This window comes from Schistocerca piceifrons, chromosome 11 (assembly GCF_021461385.2).
Source record: "Schistocerca piceifrons isolate TAMUIC-IGC-003096 chromosome 11, iqSchPice1.1, whole genome shotgun sequence".
Classification (NCBI taxonomy): Eukaryota; Metazoa; Arthropoda; class Insecta; order Orthoptera; family Acrididae; genus Schistocerca; species Schistocerca piceifrons.
This window is the reverse complement of record NC_060148.1, coordinates 74,324,576-74,344,349: the sequence shown is the minus strand read 5'-3', so window position 1 is coordinate 74,344,349 and position 19,774 is coordinate 74,324,576.

Sequence of the window (19,774 nt, the reverse complement as noted above, 5' to 3'; positions counted from 1 at the left end):
AGAATAACACCAACCCACACGCTCACAAAATGTGTGGCTTTATAGTCTTGTGTTGTAAATGCTATATTTAATTCGTTTTGTGGCGTTATAGACAGGTTGCTTTTTGGAATAAGTGACTTGGATGTTAAAATGGAAGGTGACTGTGGCTGTTATCGTCATCTGTTGGACGATATGTGGACGTTGAAAGAGAGTGAATGTTGTGGAAAACAGTGGTTCTAAACTGGATGTCTTTCATGTTAGGGATGCGACACAAAAAACTGTTGAGATGATGATGGTGAGCTCGACAGACGGTGTAGAAAACTGTGGATCTGAACTCAATATCTTTGATGGTGAGGATGCAATGCATGTAGTTGTTGGGATGCGGAATGTAAGTTTAGTGTCGTGAATAATGCGTTTATACTTATGAGATCATTCGAGTTGAGGCTGTGTAGATGATGCAGTTGTGCAAGGATTGTACATTTGGGCACAGTTAACATGGGAGGTTTTACGAACTTCCAGTATGCTGCAGTAGTTTGGGTCAGCAACTTCTGGTAACCAGTGAACGAAAAACCGTTCCAAGTTTTTGTTCATTCGGTGAGTTATCTCTATGCACTGTAAATGTTCATTGCACGATTTTGACATCTTCGGAAATGCCATTTTCGACTATGTTATTGTGATTTGAAAATGGGTCTCGGTCCGAAACAAATCATCGGATGAATAAAAAATAAAAATTTGCAACTTGGACTGGTTTTTCTGTCCTACTGATGGGTGGTCTTGTTTATAATTGGGATAGGTCAGGTGGTTCTGCGATACTGGGTCAGATAGTCGTCACACAGGAAGTATTTTTGACATCTGTAGCCTTGGATTTGCGATTTAGTTGATTTTACACAATGGCAGCGACAACAGATCAGGGCTCAGTTCTTGATACGTTGGTCTGTTGTGGGCAAGCATCTAGTTCTGCCGGACAGTGATGCGTAAAGAAGCCGGCAGAGAAGCGCCACGGTTTTAATAGTGGCGAGGGCAACTCTTTCAGACAGGGGCGTTGTAGCAGCCTGCTGGATGGTGCAAACCATTTCGAACATCGCCACGTGCTCAGAAGAGATTCGTACCAGTTTCTTCTTTCCCTCCCCCTCCCCCCCCCCCCCCCCCCCCATCTCGACCGAACTGCCACGACCTCTCCGATCTCTCTGGATTATCACGACAACTTTCCCCTGAAGATAAAATGGCTCTGAGCACGATGGGGCTTAACATCTGAGGTCATCAGTCCCCTAGAAGTTAGAACTACTTCAACCTAACTAACCTAAGGACATCACACACATCCATGCCCGAGGCAGGATTCGAACTTGCGACCGTAGCGGTCACGCGGTTCCAGACTGAAGCACCTAGAACCGTACGGCCCCATCGGCCGGCCCCTGTAGATATCTTCAATGTCGGGCTTAAAGTTAGCTTCCAGACAAACAGCTAGTGGTCCACAACTCTGTAAGGTCTTGTCGCTGCTCATTCTTTAATATCTTGTCGCCACTCGTGAGGAATTGAAACATCAACTACAGCTTACACGTTTGTTCTCGCTGTCCATAACAGTTTCAGTCATGATTATAGACATGTTGCAGAGTGCAGCTCAGTCTAGCAACAGATGGGGTAAGAGTCTGCTTGTTTGGTAACTTGCTAACAATGCGTATTTCCTTCAATCTGCCAGTATTATTCTTATGGTTGTCTGCAGTAAATTATCGGCGACAGCCGAAATTTTGGAAAGGCCTTTTTTCTCAGTATTACAGTTCCTGGTTCTAATATACGGATATTCTTATGATAACTTACTTCCTTATCTGTTGTAATCCTTTTCGGCCAGCTTAGTTTCTTAATTTGTCGGCTTACTACCAATGAAAACTCTGCAAGTTCGATTGCCTGAAGCGGTCAAGAGTAACAACGGCAGGCATAAATAATTTTTCCGCTGAGAGAGCACAAGCCCACTGTCCTCCTTTCCTCTCATTTAAATGGAGTTACTTCCTGCCGAACAAGAAGCTATCAGGCAGTTACAAAGAGAGAAATGAACGGTTACAACTCGTTTCATGTCTGGTGCACGATAGATAGATGATCGAAAATAAAATAATAAAATAAAAAAATATAGTGATTCGAACAAATAGATTTGTTGAGCAGACAAGTGCGATAGTTGTGTTTCCTCAGTCCTACTACAGTTCATAGTATTAACACTTCTAAGGATAATATTAACAGTGTACCTCATACAATAGACTGTTCAGTTACAAATCGAAATAATATTCGTCAAAGAAAATTAGTGAATACGAACAGTATCGTGCTAGGATCACACATGAGAAATTTAGATCACTACACGAGTTACAGTATTGACAGAAAATTAGCTTTTCTGTAGCCGTTATGTTTCAGAGACCATTCGCCATTTTTAAAAAGCCTTAGACTAGGTCTGAAGAAAACTACATGTACGGAATTTTAGAGTGTTTATAGAAGATAAAATGGAACACTTTTTTATATGAGGCACGTGTCGCACATGTATGAGGGTCTTATCTGCACTGGCGTTCAGAGACGGAGTTCAAAGTGCTGTGGGATGGGAACTGTTTTAGAGGTGCTGCGGGCCTCCTACGGGAGGGAGACGAGTTGTTCAGTGTACCAGGCACTGGCGGACACCCCAGGTGAGGTGGTTGCCTTTTAGACTGAGGCTGCAAACATTATTTGTGAGACACCCACTTGTTTCGAGTGTGTTACACAATCGTTAGCACCCAGCTGGCACTTGAGTAACGTCTCTAAAACATCACACAGCCTCTCTACATAACTGGCGTCGAAACCTTCATGGGCCACGTGCAGGTGGAGGGTACACCTGTGACATTTGTGTCACATAAACTTTGTTTTTTTTAATCTTCTGTAAACAATTCAAAATTATGTGTACGTAGTCTTTTTTTAGTCCCTGTATAATGAAGAAGTCAATAATACATCGAAATGGAGTAGTTAGCTTGTCATAGATCCAGACGGAGAGTTGCCGAGGAATCTAAAGACTGACTTTGGAAAGAGCACCAGAGATTATATTGCGTGGCATGCAAAATCACGCAAGAGCTAAAAATACATAGAAGGATATTTGAATCTCATTCCTCGAACAACTGAACAGTTGTCAGCGCATAACCGTGAAGTGGCCGGGTCCCAGTATTAAACTTACCTACAATCTTGACATCATCTTTGTAGAATGAATCGATGTACTCAGCTGCAGTGTACCAGTAGACACGATGGAAGGCGTACAGTTCGTCAGCGAGGCTGAACATTTGCGACGCCTCTGGCTGCCGCTCCTTGCACAGCGCACTCAAGTCGTCGTCAAAGGAGGGGCTCCACGGCTGATAGCGCAGCAGGCGTTCACTCAACAGCGGCCGCCTGTAGCACACAAGGTGCCAGGTTAAAAGTTGAAAACCTAGCATGGATAGTTTATGCAAGAACGTACAAGTATTCAGAACGGATTTCCACTCAGCAGTGGATTAGAAACTTCCTGGCAGATGAGTACTGTGTGCCAGACTGGGACACAAACCTGGAACTTTTTCATTCTTTAAAAGATACATAGTAACACAGCAAACAATCGCAAATCCATTGGTCTTTTTATCATTTTAGCGCATCGGGATTTCATCTTCAGATTTCGGAGCACTTGAGTGAGACACCGATCATAACTATTTCTTGCAGATCATCCACTCCGTTCTGTGCTGCTATATCGTTTTAACTGGTTTCAGACACATCAAACAGCAGAACTGCAGCGCTTGCCGCTGAATACCTCTTTTCTTTAAAGAAGAATTTCGTATGCATTGCAAGAGAGTGAACATGTGATATTTATGTTAAGGATATGAATGACTTGATTTTAGACGCTGACATGTAGACACGTCTGTCATGAGCTGAAGCAATATCTTCCACATTACCACTTGAAAATGGCTCATAAGGTCGAAACTGCAATTGTAAAACAATTTTTATAGTCAATGGCGAATATGACGTCCTTAAAAAAATAGACATCGAGCTGGGCAGGCAGGAACCGAGAGCCGCCGTCACAGCCTTACTTCCGCCAGTAGCTCAGCCGCTGCCTTCCAGCCGTCACAGAAGCTCCCCTGCACGGCCGGCGGCGCCAGCGCTCCCGGAAGGATGGGCACTGCAGTGACCAGAGGCCTCGGGAGTTGCTTCCTGGGCGAATCCTCACTCTGCAGTGGAGAGTGCAGTCACTTGAAACGTCGCGGATCCGACCTGCCAGGGAGTTTCCTACCTGCTTTAGGTGATGTGACATGTGCGATAATTTTCCGTAAAGACTGTATGACACAGGAAGATGAGTTCAGTGGACAAACGTGAGTGTACCGTCAAGCAGGTCCACTTATTCAGTCCCTTTCAGCTAATCCAACGGCTAAGGACAGCGCGATACGATGACTTAAGCTATTTCAAATTCGTCTTTGCAAATGCCAAACATGTGTTTTTATTTCTCAATACGTGTTTTGCTTTACTCATTATACCCTTATCAGTTGTGGCATTTTTATAACGTTTCCGCTTACATCCGGCAGTGCGCAGCCCACCATCTCACACTTGTATGCATGAAGTGCAAAAGTACATGTCTGTTGACGTAAAACTTGACAAAATGACGCTTCAGTATTGCATACTAATGTTTGTTTACTTGACTCTGAAGCATTCGCTCGGTCTCGTTTCGTGAGTGGTTGGTGCGGGTGTCTCGTTTGGCAGTGGAAATTATCATACAGAAATTGTTGGCCGTAAAACTTTGTCCTAAGGTCAGTGTTCCGTACATCGATTCGATGCATATGTGTCAGGTACATGTTGTGATGAGAATGGAGCCCTCAGAATCGGGTATGAGACCATTTTTTCCTGATTAATCTACGAATGCATTCCCTATAGCCCATCAACGATGGAAAGTTTCCATACTGCCAGATACAATGCAGAACAATCAGTACTCCCTGTACTCCTTGTAGTATGGTTCTTGGTTATCACTGTTACTTGACAACGACGTTGCCAATTACAGCATGAAGCTGCATCATAATGAGTTCCGTGTGATGTCTGCGTCCCCAGTTTGACTGGAAAGCTGTCCCTCCCATAAGACATCTAAATCTACATCTACATTGATACTCCGCAAGCCACCCAACGGTGTGTGGCGGAGGGCACTTTACGTGCCACTGTCATTACCTCCCTTTCCTGTTCCAGTCGCGTATGGTTCGCGGGAAGAACGACTGTCTGAAAGCCTCCGTGCGCGCTCTAATCTCTCTAATTTTACATTCGTGATCTCCTCGGGAAGTATAAGTAGGGGGAAGCAATATATTCGATACCTCATCCAGAAACGCACCCTCTCGAAACCTGGCGAGCAAGCTACACCGCGATGCAGAGCGCCTCTCTTGCAGAGTCTGCCACTTGAGTTTATTAAACATCTCCGTAACGCTATCACGGTTACCAAATAACCCAGTGACGAAACGCGCCGCTCTTCTTTGGATCTTCTCTATCTCCTCCGTCAACCCGACCTGGTACGGATCCCACACTGATGAGCAATACTCAAGTATAGGTCGAACGAGTGTTTTGTAAGCCACCTCCTTTGTTGATGGACTACATTTTCTAAGCACTCTCCCAATGAATCTCAACCTGGTACCCGCCTTACCAACAATTAGTTTTATATGATCATTCCACTTCAAATCGTTCCGTACGTATACTCCCAGATATTTTACAGAAGTAACTGCTACCAGTGTTTGTTCCGCTATCATATAATCATACAATAAAGGATCCTTCTTTCTATGTATTCGCAATACATTACATTTGTCTATGTTAAGGGTCAGTTGCCACTCCCTGCACCAAGTGCCTATCCGCTGCAGATCTTCCTGTATTTCGCTACAATTTTCTAATGCAGCAACTTCTCTGTATACTACAGCATCATCCGCGAAAAGCCGCATGGAACTTCCGACACTATCTACTAAGTCATTTATATATATTGTGAAAAGCAATGGTCCCATAACACTCCCCTGTGGCACGCCAGAGGTTACTTTAACGTCTGTAGACGTCTCTCCATTGATAACAACATGCTGTGTTCTGTTTGCTAAAAACTCTTCAATCCAGCCACACAGCTGGTCTGATATTCCGTAGGCTCTTACTTTGTTTATCAGGCGACAGTGCGGAACTGTATCGAACGCCTTCCGGAAGTCAAGAAAAATAGCATCTACCTGGGAGCCTGTATCTAATATTTTCTGGGTCTCATGAACAAATAAAGCGAGTTGGGTCTCACACGATCGCTGTTTCCGGAATCCATGTTGATTCCTACATAGTAGACATGTGGTGCCATGGTGCTAAGGCTCGCAAACCATTTCCACGCCACGTACACCAGCACGCTGTTCTGCTTGGAGGTACAGTACCACACCTACTCCACTGACAAACTGGGACTCAGAACCCGTGCCGTGATGAAAATCATCATTTCTACGCCCCAGATGGAGGATGTACGTGCATACTGACAATGATCTGAGTAAACATTATACGGAGATTTGGTTGGGGAAGAATTTCGGGAAAGGGCTGTTTTTAACGTAATAGAGCCGTTCATTCCCTAAGGCAACGAAAGAACGGATTTAAATGCAGCAAGGAAGTGAACAAACAATATCCACTGAAACAAGCTCTAAAGAAAATCTCGAAACTTCTGGACAGTTGCGAATGTACTAGACTGCTATAATGATACAAAACTGACTGCCATATTCAGTTTAGGAGCAAGTGCGTTGCAACACAAAGTGCCATATCAACAGAGGACGCAATAAATACTCGCCACATGGAGCTGGAGTGTCGACAAGCGGGGCAGACCGCTGCCACGGAAGGCAATCGTCGTCAATTAGGGTGCAGAGGCAGGGTCAGTGTGCTATAGGCGGCTTTGGCCTGTAGCCATTACTAAGGCTATCATGCGAGTCCAGTAATGAAGTGGATTGGCGGAATTTAGAAATGGCCGACTGTAAATGGCGATACGTGAACTACAGAAGAGACACGAAATGGTGCGCTGCCTGGACTAGGGGGGCGGTACCTAAGCTGCACCACTGCCGCTGGAGCTCTGTGACCCCTCATGCGTGTTTGGTTATCGCCTTTGTACTGACATCCACCAGAAGGTAAACACGCTGCGTCGTATGAATAAACAAGACGACGTTCTCTGGAGAAGATTCTCCATCCAAAGAACATTCTCAGGGAAAGTTCTTACGAGCAAAACATTCGAAGCCATAATCTGTGACGAGAGGATTCCTTTTTCTCACTACCTCTGCTCCCTGCTGAGTTCTCGGTGTGTGTGGTCTGCCGTGTCCGGCACAGATAGCACGCGCAGTGTCACCTGTCATTCAGCTCGCTCAAACGGGCGACATGTCTGGAACCGGCACCAGTGTGTTCAGGCAGAGTTGCACTACGTTTCATTTTGTTTATTTTATGTGCGGCAACAAATTATTAAGACAATTACGTACAGCTTACGAAAATGCATTTTCTTGAGATGTTACCGAATTTACAACATGCGGAAAACTTTTCAGTTATAGAAGTCGGGCGAACATTATGCGAACGAAATCTTAAGATTACATGACTTTTTATCTACTCCAAGCCGGAACTCTGTCAGAGTTCTCTAACACGAGATAATTTTGGTTAAATACGGCCCACAACTGTCTGCTCGCTTGGCAAGCACGCAAGCGCCCCACCATGCGTTCGTTACGAGTAACAGGTCGCTAGGTTTGCGATAAACCAGTTATTAATTTTTCTGGTAACCCTACTTATTTCTAACATCACACTATATAAGACTTATGCTGTGAGAAGACATGATGATGAACGTCTGGAAAAGTCAGCGACACGGTTGTTTGGTGTAGGCCTACAGCTGAATGTTCTCGTAGGTCAGTCTGAAAACTTGGGTCTACTAAATAGCACTAAAAATGTTTCAATTTTCACTTCTTTTGAGAGGTCGTCCGCAGATGATGTTCTTATTGTCAAAGCGATATAAACTTCTACAGCTCCTCAATTCAGCACTTCGTTAGGCTATATATTTCTTTTTTTTGCCTCCCAAGCAATATGAATTCTGCCATCATTGCCAAAATGTGGGTAAAACTTAACAGAACTTACTCAGCCCGAAGAATGCTACAGATCTCGCTTCAATATTTTCCGGTTGTGAGAAGCTCCTCTAGTTTTGTTCACACGAAATCGGAGAACGTTCTTTGTTTTGAGCAACATCCCTCACCCTTTTACTCGCGATGAGCGCATTCTCGGCTGCAGTATATTCTCTGACTCGCTTTACTCATGTGAACATCAAAATGTCCTCCCAAAATTTCCAGTACGACGTATATCCTCCGTTTTACTGACACGCCCCACTATACTTCGCCAGCACCTCAGCTCTCACATGGACTCTGCCAGTGGTTCTTCGTCGATCATCTCCCACCCTTCGCCGTCGTCTTCATTGCTTCACCACTCACAGAGAGCCGTAGTCTGGCAGCCCCTTCGCCACTGCCTCCGTCAAATGCTCCACCACCGTCGCCGCCACCTGCGCCACCGTCGACTCCCTCTCCAGCAGCGTCGCTGGCTCTGTCGCCACCACCGTCGCCAGCCCCCATCCGCGGCCCGCCCCATCGCCCCCAACACTGCCGGTGCAGGAAGTTCCAACCACATCCACCACCACTGTAGCTTCGTCACCGCCGTCATAAACTCCTGTCAATGTCCTTATCTACACACAACTGGGGCCACCTATTACACTACAAGCCCCATGCATGCAGTCATAAGACCAAACAAATGAAATAGAATAAAACATCACGATTCCAAATGAAACCAAGCCAAAAGTGATTTCACTAAATTTACGAACATGAAACCAATAATTCCTCTCAACTATCGTCCTTTGTATCTACATCTACATACATAATCCGCAAGCTACCGTCCGGTGCGTGGCGGAGGGTACCCTGTTCCACAACTAGTCGTTTCCTTTCCTGCTCCGCTCGCTGACAGAGCGAGGGACAGACGCCTGTCTATATGCCTCCTTAGGAGCCGTAATTCCTCGTATCTTGTCTTCGTGGTCGCTACCAGAAATGTATGCTGGCGTCATTAGGATCGTTCTGCAGCCAGGTTCAAGTGCCGGTTCTCTGCATTTCCTCAGTTGTTTTCTTCGAAATGAGTGTCTTCGCTGGCCGCGGTGGCCGTACGGTTCTAGCCGCTGCAGTCCGGAACCGTGGGACGGCTACGGTCGCAGGTTCGAATCCTGCCTCGGTCATGAATGTGTGTGATGTCCTTATGTTAGTTAGCTTTAAGTAGTTCTAAGTTCTAGGGGACTGATGACCTAAGATGTTAAGTCCCATAGTGCTCAGAGCCATTTTTTTTAGTGTCTTCTTCACTGCAGCAATTCCCTCCTGAGCTCCCGAAGCATATACGTAACACTTGCATGCTGATCGAAACTCCGGTAAGAAATCTACCTGCTCCCCCTGAATTGTTTCGATGCCTTCTTTCAATCCGACCTGGTGCAGATCCCAAACACTCGAGCAATGCTGAACAAGAAGTCGCTCTGGCGTCCTAAACGGGGTCTCCCTCACACACGAACCACACTTTCACAAAACTCTCCCAATAAACCGAAGTCGACCGTTCCCCTTCCCTACCAGAATCCTCCCATGCTTATTCCATTTCATCTCGCTTCGCAACATTACGCCCAGATATTTCAACGAAGTGACTGTGGTAAGCAGGACACTTGGAATGCCGTATCCGGATATTACGGGTTCGTTTTTGCTACTCATCCACTGTCTTCTACAGCAAGAGCCACCTGCCATTCATCACACCAAGCAGAAATTTTGTCGCCGTCACCTTGTGTCAACCTGCAGTCCCTGAACTTATTCCATATGCTCGTTCTTGCGTTAGCACCCCACAATGGGACACCGTGTCAAATGCTTTCGAGAAATCTAGAAATATGGAGTATGCCTGTTGACCTTCATCCATAGCTCTCAGTGCATCATGCGAGAAAAGGAAATGGTGAGTTTCACAGAAGCGATGCTTACCAAAACCGTGTTGATTTGTGCACATAAGCTCCTTAGTCTAAAAAAAGTTGATTATGTTCGAACTGAGAATATGTTCAAGGATTCTGCAGGAAACAGGTGTTAGGGATATTAGTCTGCAATTTTCTGGGTCCGTTCTTTTACCTTTCTTCACTTGCACTTTTTTCCATTCGCTTGGTTCTTAGCGCTGATCGTAAGATTCGCGGTAAATGCAAGCTAAGTAAGGGGCCAGTGCCGCACACTACTCTCTGTAAAACCAAACTGGCATTCCACCTAGGCATTGTCACTTATTTATTTTCCGCTGTTTCTCTACGCCTGCGGTACTCATTACTATGCGATGGTCAAACGACGGCACGTTTGTACCATTCTCCTGCGTGAACGATTTCTTAAACGAGGAATTTTTAACTTCGGCCTTCCTTTTGGAATATTCTAGCGCCAAAGCAGACTGGTCAACGTGTGACTGTAATGGAAGCGTTATATCCGCTTAACGATTTTGCAGAGGATCAAAACTTTTTCCGGTTCTCCGGTGGTAGCTGTTGTATGCTTCGCGCACAGATCTTTTCACAGACGCACGAATGTCTACAAATCTTGCTGTCCTCATTTGCGCGTTCTCTTTTGAACCGAGAATGTAACAGCATTTCGTTCCTCAGCATTTTCCGAATTTTGTTATTAAAGCACGATGAGTCTTTTCCGCCCTTGATCCACTGAGTAGGCGCATATTTTTCCGGATCACGATTTACAGTCTCTTTAAACTTTAGCCATAATTCCTCTATGGACATAATTTTGGAATTAAATGATTGTATTTTATTGTCTAAGTGAGACGCTGACAACTGCATATCAACTCTCCTAGCGTTCTCGACTGATTTACTGACTTTCGTAACCATAGTCGCTATGATGACATCGTGATCACTAATCCCCATCTCTATGCTGACGCCATCGATAAGGTCCTGCCTGTTTGTGCTGGCTGACGAACTAGCTGCTCAACACAGTTTTCGGAAAACGTGTTCAAAAGTCCTTCACAAGACTGTCTGTCTGGACAACCTGCAGTGAATCCATAGACGTCCCAGTCTATACTCGGTAGGTTAAGGTCACCGCCAGCTAGTGTCGCGTGATCTGGATATTTATGCAATGCTGATTCTTTGAATGGCTCAAAATCTGTCCCAGCGCAGTCGGGTGCGTGGTAAAAACATCCAACAACTGATATGGTTTCACCTAGTCCTGTTATGTGCGACCACGTAACTTCACTATTGCACTCAAATTCAACCTCAGTAAAGAGAATATTTTTTGTCAACTGCAATGAACGCTTGCACTCCTACGGCGTCGAATATGTCTTTCCGATAAACATTCCAGGACTCGCTAAGTATCTCAGAGTTTTTTTACTTTGGGTCTTAGCCAGCTCTCAATTCAAGAATAATTTGAGGCTGAGAACGTTCATGGAGGAGAGCATATTTGGGAACTACGTTACAAATACTTCGACAGTTGACTGATAATAGTTTCAGAGTCGAACTGACTTTACTCTGAAAGCTATCTGATTTCCCTAAATGTGTACCAACTGGCGAGTGTTCATGAGAGTACCTCAAACTACTGGCCAGTCTGAAACCCCCCATGTGCACTCCACAAGTACTCTGCTATCCGATCAGCTGCTTCCTTTGTGTAGTGCACCCCTGTTTTGAAATCTACCCATCTCCGATTTTCAGTTCACCTTCCCAACCACTGTTACCTTCATTCCCACTGCCTGACACAATATCGATAGTTTTATCCCGTCACACTATCTGCATGTGTCCGTACACAGTGAACCGGTAACCCACTCACAATTCTGATGACAGATGTGGAGTAGCAAACCAAAAATCCCCACACAATAAACATTGTGGAGTAACAATACCGTTCCTCAAAAACAGCTCCAGTTGGCTGCAAATCATGTTCAATCATCCTGCATAATACTTTATCCTGAGTGTGTATTTTACCACCCTGGCCGTGATCTGTCCTACTGCCTGTCTCTGTCATCATCCTATAGCACATAATTTCGCTCCTCACACTGACCACTGCCTCTCCACAGCTGTTTACCCAGATCAGTTCCCATGATGAACTTAACTGTAGATGTCGGATGATCACCTTCGTTTCAGAAGACCTAGTCCATTTCCCAGACACACTCATCCCAAAGTGTCTCCCCTACCGACCTCTTCAGATATAACTGCAGAAGTCTTTCATCCAATTGATAGCAATCACGACTGAGTCTAATTGTCCATCCTAATCCATGTTCTCCACCTCCATAGCTACCCCACAATAAGCCACCTAAAAGAATCCAACAACACCGCCACAAGACCTGGGGTGTCTGCTGGGAGCTTGCCCATTCCCACACAGGAAGCCACCTGGTCACACTCCATAGTGCCAACATATCTCCTACACTACTCCATTCCACGGCCCCATATGTCAACCACACGAGAGACTATTCCGCTTTCCTCCCGCTTGCAACCTCCAGTATTTACGCTCTATGCTGCGGACTGATTTAAACACACCAACCACAGGACAAAATATAAGCACGATGGCCATCCGCTTCCTGCCCTCATCGCTGCTTGGATTTTTCCTCCATCTATTGAGATGAACATGCCTTGTGGCCTCTTTTCCTGACCGATTGGATGCCAGTATCTGGACTAGAGTCGCTACTACATGGTATTACCGTAATTTCTCCCCAAGTGTTTTTTTTTCTTTTTCTTTTTTTTTTTTTTGTCCCGAATAAGACGAGGACACGCTCACTTTTCGTTTCAGGTTCCACATCATTGTTTCCACAAATTATGAAAACTTCGGAAGTATCTGTAACCATCAATACTTTCTCTAGTAATTCCAGTAACATCGTTTTTTGTGTGAGTTTTCTCCGCTGGTCTGTTACGTAATACGTGGCACATTTTAAGACACAATGCGAATCAAAAAATCGAAGGCTAAACGGAGTCAAAAACCTTTGTAAATCACGAGTTTCTGTAACCATGTCCTTCACTACTGTCTATTAGTGCTAGTTCTTTACTCCATTTTGAATTATATGATCCCTGTGTTTTCTATAACTTTAATGCATACTTCCATGGATAAAAGTGAGATAAACTCCAATAAACCATAGTGAGTGCGACAGACATTTGAGTGTACACTGGTTTATACCTGATTATCAAGTTCCCTGGCCTGTCCTTGTCTTCTTCCACCTCGTAGTGCTCCGCCTGTTTGCTGGCTAATTGCATGTCATGTACCCATCCGGTTAATTTCGTGCGCAGCATGTCTTTCACACGTTCCATGTCCTTAATCCAACCGTGGAGTTGCTGATCACTTGCGTGGATACCCTGAGACACACAGAAAATAGTTCAAATTACTTTCATAACATCCACAAGCAGCAGCCTGTCTTAATATACAGTTACATGTAGCACTATTACATGACACTGAAATTACTGCCAGCGCATGAGTGTAGTACATTCAGTTTTGTGCAGGCATAAAAACATTAATGCGCAGCAGATGCCTAGTGGGGTTTTATTAAATAAATACATTACTCAAACTGTGACATCCGATAAGAGAGGTGCAGATATTTCTTGGTAGCTGACATTACAGACGTCTGAATGTATGAATGTATACTCCCGTGACGATGTATCCAACTTAAATGTTCTGGAGCTGCCAGCAGCGTCGAGTTCCTACGTGTAAAGCCACATGGCGTGGCTGGAGCTCTGACGAGATTTTATTCAAACTTTTGGACAATTTTCGAAAATAGAATGGCCAGACTGTTGACAAATCGGTCAAAATCGTACTCGTTACCAACGATGTGAGAAACCTGAACACATGTTATGACCTTCTACAAACGCAACGATAGACATCAGCCGCTCCATATCTGAAACATTATCTGAGTTAATTGTGCACACACGAAATGTCAGTTTGACTCAAAATTTTGTAGCGTTTGTCTGTTGCCTGGCTGATCGCTTTTGCCAAAAATTTGCGTATGTTGCTCGTCATCTAACACAATGTCGTCTGTATCTGAACACGTCTCGAATATTGCAGATTTGAAGGAATGTATTGACTGTCCGAGTGTTAAGATCATTTTTTCTGGACCATTTTCGGGTACGAAGTTCGCATTTATGTCACATATTAAGGTCTATGCTCCTTTGGCGTTGTACAAATTGTAGGTTTCTAAGTCAATGAAGTAAAGATATGGCCATTTAAATGATATATTTTGATACTCGAAACATCACTCACAAAAATCTATAAGGCGCTCCCTGTTGATTTAGAATCATGACATTTTGGAAGAAGCCAGATTTCACAGTGCAAATAAAGGAAAAAATCTTCAAATCCGTAATTGGTAACTATATAACTCTAGAAAATACTTTTCGTATTATTTTTTATCAGTCTATTTGTCTGTCCATCTGTTGGGAATCTTTTTCTCTGGATCAGTTATGACTATCATGTTCAAATTATATTACATACAAAGGTATATGGACCCTTGGCGGCGTAAAAACTGTAAGCTTATAACTGACTCCAGTCAACAGATACGGCCGTTTATGTCTCGTGTTTTGATAATCGAAAACTCACTCATCGAAACCTATAGGGTGCTCTCCATTGACTTGGAATCGTGAGATTTGGCAACAACTAAGTTTTCCGGTACAAGTAAAGCAAAAAGTCTGAAACTTGTTAACTTTTAATTATATCACATAAAAATGTCGTTTTCGATTTGGACATACATTGTATTCATGACCTTTGAAAGTATAACATACGAACATTACTGCATCCAAACACAAAATGTATGTTGTATTCATGATTTAGTACGTAAACGGAAATACGTTATTAAATCTTCTCTCCCTACATACATAAACTAAAGTCCTCTGCTTGCTTGTTCTTCTTTGTTTGGGCTGGGCTGAGGAAATAACGTAGAATTTCTGAACCGATCTTGGTATTCCTGGGAGGAGTATCTTGCCAATAAAGTTACAAAGTGTCGATAATAGGCAAAAGTCATTGGGAATCTCGATTCCCAGGACGGGGAGTTTGTACAGAACCCTTAGTGCGTGAGTCCCTCTCGCACTTGCCCATTCTGTTTTCCTTTTTTCTATCTACCCTAGCATCACCCAGTATGTTGTTCTGGAAGGTGAGTGCTCACCACAGACATGGGTGCCGTCGGGAGTGTCTGAGGGAAGTGGGACAGAACTGCTCTTGTTCTCTGTACGTGGAGTCCCCAATCCTTTTGGGTCACACTGAAACAGGTGACAGTGGTTCCGCAATAGATTATATTGAGATAGGGAACCAACACTCGAAAGTGCATATTTATTGTGTTAAGGACATACACAGCATACACCACCTAACAACAATGTAGCTCATAGTAATTCTTCAAAGCAACGACTGTCAGTCTGAATCAATGCATGTATTGCAATGATGCCTGCAGCTCTTCACACTCTGGCAAAGATCTCGGGTGTCCGTTGTGCACTCGAACAGTAGCAGCTGATAAACAGTGTAGACACCTGACCACCAAGCGGACCTACTGTGCACAACTAGGCTCGTAGCACTCAAGCACCGCAGTGGCGCATTAACCTGTGCCGCAAGCACACCACTGACCCTGCTGTCAGCTGTCCATTGCATCAGATAGCTTGTGTCGTGTTCATGGTGAGGTGTGTTGCTGTGTACAGCGCACAATGAGTAATCAAAGATGAAATGTGCAAGCACTGCAACGAACGGATTTTGAGCCCTATGTCTGCTTGTGTCAATCCAGTATCGTTCATAGCGCTGTACTGTCCAACTTCATACAGTTTGTATTGTTTGTGGATGAGGCCTCATTCATCCGTGATGTTGTTTTCAAAAGCCAAACAGGAAGATCTAGAATGAGGACAACACCCATGCCACCCATATCGGAGGCCAACAGCAAAGATTCTCAGTCAAGGTATTTTATGGCATTATCCAAGATCATCCCACTTTGATGTTAATATTTGCAAGCACACTGAAGAATACTCACACTCATTGTAGGACTGGAAAGGGGGGGGGGGGTCCTCTCTGATGGCCATTGCGATCGCTGGATCTTGCAACCCTCGACATCATTCTCTGAGGTTATGCCAAGATGTAGATGTACAAAACACCTGTAGATACAGCTGAAGACCTGCTTGCCAGGGTCCAAGCTGCCCGTCTCCTGCTACAACATTGTTGCTCACGGGCGAGGCCTCCACGACGAGTGCGGCCGCTTCATGTTTAAAGATGATTAAAGGAGTAGCTGTTGTCACACGCGTCGACTCAGTCTGTGTTTCGACAAGTTTCTACACAGTTGTCACTTCTGCCCAGCTGCTCAGAACAATAAAGTGTGACATGTCTTGGAAGACAGTAGCGTGATTGACTCGATTCCACTATCGCAGTAGCCGCCACGATACAGGAATGACCTGTGAGGATATGCTGACATCACTCCGAAACTGTGATCACAGAGAGAGCGTCACGCACGTCAAAGGTCGTGAGGTGGTGGTGTGAATGTGGGATATTTTCAAGAACACTGCCATCCTGAATTTGGAATCATTCAACTGTATGTCAGTCAGACACCTTAGGCAAGTGTACGGTGGTGGAGAGAATAACGGATTTACTTGTGTTGCAGATATGTGCAAATATTATTTTCTTAATAAAATTTTTGTACTTATTTAGATACTCCCGAGCTCATTTTTTACAGTTCTTTTGTCAGCTATGTTTATTTACCGGGTGACATCTACACTCTTTTTGGAGAACTGTCGAGACGATTTCCCAAGTTTCTGCAATGTGTTTCTCAACGCGTAGCCGATCAGCAGCTACTTGCAGCCAGCATATTCCATTTCGCTCATTTCTGTCACAGCACAATCCCACTCAATATGTGGAAGTTCTTTTCTTACGAGAAATAAACCCGTTTCTGCTGCCTTGCGTCCACGCTTGGTAAGTAATGAGAGTAGTAGCAAGTTGAGAGAGGCATGTTCAAATGTGTACCAACACGCTGGGCACTGTCGCAATGCGCTATGTGTAAGTAATGTTAGTGGTGAGAGAAGAAGCGTGATGAATTGCGACTTGAATTGCTGATCAGCGCACGCTGCGTGGCTGAAGGGGTTTGTAAACAGCCCTGCGGAGGGCGACCCGAGTCTTTCTCTCTCTCCGACTGCCAGCCAGCCCTGATATCGGAGTCAAGCGCTCGTGCGGTATCCGTGACGACGATGGTGACTGCAGTCATGGCCACGCACGTTGGATAACAATGATGACGCCGCGCTGTTGTCACTGTTTACCGACGACGGTGTGATGTCATTCATCGTGGTCACCTTGGCTGAGGATGAAAGCAGGTATACATATTTTCTATACTGTTTTTGTTTATAAACTACTGGCCATTAAAATTGCTACACCACGAAGATGAGGTGCTACAGATGCGAAATTTAACCGACAGGATGAAGATGCTGTGATATGCAAATGATTAGCTTTTCAGAGCATTCACACGAGGTTGGCGCCGGTGGCGACACCTACAACGTGCTGACATGAGGAAAGTTTACAACCGATTTCTCACACACAAACTGCAGTTGACCGGCGTTGCCTGGTGAAACGTTGTTATGATGCCTCGTGTAAGGAGGAGAAATGCGCACCATCACGTCTCCGACTTTCATAAAGGTCGGCTTGTAGCCTATCGCGATTGCGGTTTATCGTATCGCGACATTGCTGCTCGCTTTGGTCGAGATCCAATGATTGTTAGGAGACTATTGAAAAGGTGGGTTCAGGAGGGTAATATGGAACACCGTGCTGGATCCGAACGGCCTAATATGACTAGCAGTCGAGATGACAAGCATCTTATCCGCACGGCTGAAACGGATCGTGCAGCCACATCTCGATCCCTGAGTCTACAGATGGGGACATTTGCAAGACAACAATCATCTGCACGAACAGTTCGACGACGCTTGCAGCAGCATGGACTATTAGCTTGGAGACTGTGGCTGTGGTTACCCTTGACGCTGCATCACAGACAAGAGCGCCTGCTATGGTGTACTTAACGACGAACCTGGGTGCACGAATGGCAAAACGTCATTTTTTCGGATGAATCCAGATTCTGTTTACAGCATCATGATGGTCGCATCCGTGTTTGGCGACATCGCGGTGAACGCACATTGGAAGCGTGTATTCGTCATCGCCATACTGGCGTATCACCCGGTGTGATGGTATGGGGTGCCATTGGTTACACGTCTCGGTCACCTCTTGTTCGCAATGACGGCACTTTGAACAGTGGACGTTACATTGCAGATGTCTTACGACCCGTGACTCTACCCTCTCTCTGCGAAATCCTACATTTCAGCAGGATAATGCACGACCGCATGTTGCAGGTCCTGTATGGGCCTTTCTGGATACAGAAAATGTTCGACTGCTGCCCTGGCCAGCACATTCTCCAGATCTCTCAGCAATTGAAAACGTCTGGTCAATGGTGGCCGATCAACTGGCTCGTCACAATGCGCCAGTGACTACTCTTGATGAACTGTGGTATCGTGTTGAGGCTGCATGGGCATCTGTACCTGTACACACCACCAAAGCTCTGTTTGACTCAATGCCCAAACGTATCAAGGCCGTTATTACGGCCAGAGGTGATTGGTTCAAATGGCTCTGAGCACTATGGGACTCAACTGCTGTGGTCATAAGTCCCCTAGAACTTAGAACTACTTAAACCTAACTAACCTAAGGACAGCACACAACACCCAGCCATCACGAGGGAGAGAAAATCCCTGACCCCGCCGGGACAGAGGTGATTGTTCTGGGTACTGATTTCTCAGGATCTATGCATCGAAATTCCGTGAAAATGTAATCACTGTCAGTTCTAGAACAATATATTTATCCAATGATTCCCGTTTATCATCTGCATTTCTTCTTGGTGTAGCAATTTTAATGGCTAGTAGTGTAAGTGATTCTTATGGGTTCTACTTCTTCTTTTCTAGGTACGAGCTGGCGTTACTCGCTGTGGGATCTGAACCCAAAAGCTGATAATGATGATGACGATGATGATGATCTCTGGGGGACGACTTCGATTGTTCAGAGGCAGATATGTGAGTATTCTAAAGTATTAAATTTTTTGTTGTTATTTTTGAGATGCTCTTGTTTGTAGATCTGCTCAATGCGAATATCGGTGTTCTGACACAACTACCAGCTACTAGTTCTTTAGCACCTGTGTTTTCGTTTGGGTTTGTCCGTATTGTCTTAGACACATTCACCTACAGACGTCATACAGCTCCTCTAGTACCCATGCTGGATATGCCCTTAATGACAAACATGCCCACTGATGATGAGTTGCCGGAAGTGTATTCCAGTAATGAACACAACAACAGTTTTACTTGTAAGTACTCAGAATTTATTACTATTATTATACGAATACGGATTTTTATTTCTCCTTCCTTAGATACTTATCAACTGCGTCTCTTTCTCCTTCTCGTGTGCAGAGTTATTAGGAGTTCGACGTGTTGTTGAGGGGAAGGGCATTGTCCAAGTTAGGGGGAGAGCTGTCGTGACATCATGGGGTGAGTCGGTACCAGAGTGGTCATACTGAGTCACTTTTCTGAGGTGCAGGAAAGGGGGTCCTTAAGACACTCAGCTGTATACCATACCTTGATTTATATTCATAAGATTTTGATCAATTTATTGTGGGGTTCAGTTACATCTCTGTTCAAAAGTATATACTGCTAACAAAAAGCATGTCCTAATGCCCAGAATCATGACGAGAGGAATTTAAATTGATTTCCATGGTTGCTTCTCACTAGTAATAGAAATTAACCAAAACATACAGGGCATACAGGTACACAACAAACACCAGATGTCCACTGACGTTCTAATTT